This window comes from Prunus persica, chromosome G6 (genome assembly GCF_000346465.2).
Source record: "Prunus persica cultivar Lovell chromosome G6, Prunus_persica_NCBIv2, whole genome shotgun sequence".
In the NCBI taxonomy this organism is placed as follows: Eukaryota; Viridiplantae; Streptophyta; class Magnoliopsida; order Rosales; family Rosaceae; genus Prunus; species Prunus persica.
Window position 1 is genome coordinate 9,860,851 of NC_034014.1, and position 3,472 is coordinate 9,864,322.

Consider the following 3,472-nt stretch of genomic DNA (forward strand, 5'->3'; position numbering starts at 1 on the left):
ATTTTGAATGAAAATGAATAAAGTGTCCATTTGATTAAGGACATTGGTCCATTGGGTTAAAGAGCATTTCATTGGGTTAAAGACATAAGTCAAATAGGGGGACACCATTGGACTATTATAATTGGCCCAAACTTTGAGAAGGTTTTGTGCGGATGTTCCTTTCCAAAATAGAATGCAATCTTTCTATAACCAATGAGATATATTTATGAAGAAGTATCAATGCACACTTTTATTTAATGGACACATTGGTTGCTTTTTCAAATTGGGATACACTCCTTTGAAATGGGTGTAGTGATAACTGGCCCAATAGGAGCCCACCACATGTCTAAGCCATGCACCGATATTGTTTCCACCTTAACCACCTAGGTCCAATACTTTGGTTGGGAGGTTGGGATAGGCCCAATGGACATCTTGGTGTGAGGTTTTAACTTAAAAAGCCTCGGTGCAATCATGAGTGGACCACCTATATTTGAACTATAGATTATTGTTGTATTCGCCGATATGAGACTCACACATCATGACTTGTATCGAGCCACCTTCAGCAACAAGAGGCTCTTCAACATTTATAAATAGAGTAATCCACATGCAGTTAATTCTTCAATTCATTCTATGCATACTTGAATATAAAGTCTTAGAATTATTATACTTGTATTCTGTGAAAGAGTTTCTTGCATCAAATGGTTCAAGGGTCCTTATGAATTATAGTGTTTCTTTCACAATGAGATGAGTAGTTCTATCCTCGGAAGCGAGCGCTAGTAACCATAAGAACTTGTGTGAGGCAAAATTCGTCTTAAGGTAAGAGAGTCCAACACTTGCATTGACTCAATTAAGGTTCTTCTAAAACTTACTTTTTAATTTAATAGATTTCTATTTTCGTATGCTGTAATTATATTTGTTTTAGGTAAAAAATCACTTTTGGTGCTTGTGGTTTATCATTTTTACCAATGAAATCCACGTGGTTTCGATTTGGTCAGTTTTGTCCATGTGGTTTTAATTTGAAGCAATTCAAGGACAATCCTTAAATCCTATCAAATTTTTCTAACTTCCGTTACTTGTGCAAGGGCAATTCATTCCACGAATTATTAAAAAATTCATTATTTTTAAAAATAAACAGTACAAAACTAAATTTTAAAAACAAATTAGTTTTAAAATAGAAATAAAACCTCTCTGTCCCTTTCTCCTCCTAACCCCAACACCTACCAACAATCCCCACCCAACCTTAGCCACCACCTCCCAGTAACCCAACCACCACCCTAGCAACCCAAGCTTGCTAGAACCTTAAACAATCAAATCACCACCTTGCTTCAAGCGATGAACTCCATTTTGATAATTCCTTAGACCATCTCCAATCTTTTACCTCCACATTTTCCCTTAGAAATCTAACTTCAATGATTTTGGGATCCTCGAACTTGATCGGATGAAAAGTTCATGGAATTCTCAAATATGGGAAAGGCTTAAGAATGGGTGGGACACAATTTCATCGTCATTTTCCGTGATTCGGAAGGATTGAAGTAGCTTTAAGGTCAGTTCCTTCCCTTTCTTATAAATGAAATAATTAATTTCCATAAAATGCCATTGCTCTTTGTTAGTGAAGCTGTCAAGTCCGGTCAACTCTCCGTGAATCCCTCTTGAAAATCTTCAACCTAATTGATTTGATTAATTGTAATTGATTTATGTTTATGATTCTTACCATATGTATCCATATCTGATTGTATATTTTGTACCAATGACAATGCAAATATTCAATGGGAATCATTATTTATATGGTATCAGACTTCTCTCTCTTCCTCTTAAGCTTTTCTTAGATCCCAATGGCCTTTGTTTGAGCTCTTTCCTTCCCTTTCTTCCTGGCCCAACACTAGCCACTTCCTCAAACTTAAAGGCTCCAATTATCTCATTTGACTCCGCTAACTTAAACCGTTTCGTATTGGCCATGATCTCTGGAAATTCATAGATGGTACCTATCCCCAACCCCATGCTTTCATCACCACTAGTCAAACCACTCCTTCTGATGATCTCACCACTCTTTTCTCCTAATCCACTGTCACCAGACCCAACCTAGTTTTCATTCTTGGTACCAACATGATCAATTGGTGGTTAGTTACATTACCACCGCACTGTCGCTTGCTGTACTTTTGTTAACCGTTGGTCACGATTTTGCAACATCCATCTAGGAGGGCTTGCAGAATCATTATGCTCAACGTTTTATCGCCAGTGCGTCGAGACTTCGCTTCCAACTTCTCGACATGTCCAAAGGCCCTAAATCTACTGATGAGTACCTCAATCACGTGAAATCCCTTGCCAATGCTCTTGTCTTCATTGACAAACCTATCTCCGACGATGATCTTGTCACCGTTGTTCTTCGCGACCTTGAATCTAATTACTTCGGGCTTCTTCCCACGATTTTGAATCATCCTACTCTCCCAAGCTTCATTGATCTCCGTTCTCGTCTGCTAGCCTTCGAAAACCAATTCCCATGCCCCTCTGACACAATTGGCCACACCACTGCACTCATCACAACACATAACTCGACTAGTCACTCTAATGAGCAAGGCTTCTCCAATCATTACAGTGATTCTCGTGGTGGCTACCACAATGGAAATCATGGATTTCTCGCGGTGCTTCCCATCGAGGGTACAATCTTTGGTCACATCGAGCGGCGTATCCTAGTATCGCACCTACTTGAACCCCTAATTGGGTGGTTTCTCCTCCTTGCGGTTTTGCACCAAGCCTCACTTGGCTTCCGTATGGCGTTCTAGGCCCACCTCCAACTAATTAGTGTCCCACTTATTCCACCACTCAACACTCAACAACCCACTGTCCACATAAGTACTCAGGTCGAGAGTCATTTCCCTTCTTTACATGTGCTCATACTCTCCAGCCCATTGATAACAATTGCTATCCGGATACATGCACGCTTATCACACAATGATTAATCCTCTATCCATTCAGAATCACTTGGCAACTCTTACTTCTTTCTTGGCAATGCCTTTAGTATCTTTTTCCTCACTAAAAATCGTATCTCTGTTGTAGCTCGCTTTATTTATGATAACCTTGTCTTTTTTGTCTTTGCTCTCAATTTTTATCGGATTTATGACTTACATACTTGTGCTTTTCTATTTCAGGGCCGTTGTAAGGATGGGTTATATCCATTGTCCTTGTTTTCGCCCTCCGCTTCTATTACTCCTCATGAGTTCACCACATCTCATCTTCAACTTGCCACAACCATCTAGGTCACCCATCTTCTTTAGTTCTCTCTCGTTTAATCTTTCATTTTGGGTCATATTTTTCATTTCAATAAGGATTTTGTACGGGTTGTGCCCTTAGTATATCAACCCAATTACCCTATTCTATTTAACGAATCTCGATGTTTGGATGTCTTCCATTTCTTGTGTGAGTGGCTTCTGTTACTGTCTTATTTATTGATGATTTTTCTAGATATTTATGGATCTATGCAACATAAATTCATCCA

General features: G+C 39.1%; 1 long non-coding RNA gene across 1 annotated transcript; it reads left to right on the forward strand.

The window, feature by feature from the left end:
* On the forward strand, positions 1,006-3,472 carry LOC109949908. Its single transcript, XR_002272231.1, has 2 exons — positions 1,006-1,522; positions 3,126-3,472. It is a non-coding gene; the product is annotated as an uncharacterized LOC109949908 (long non-coding RNA).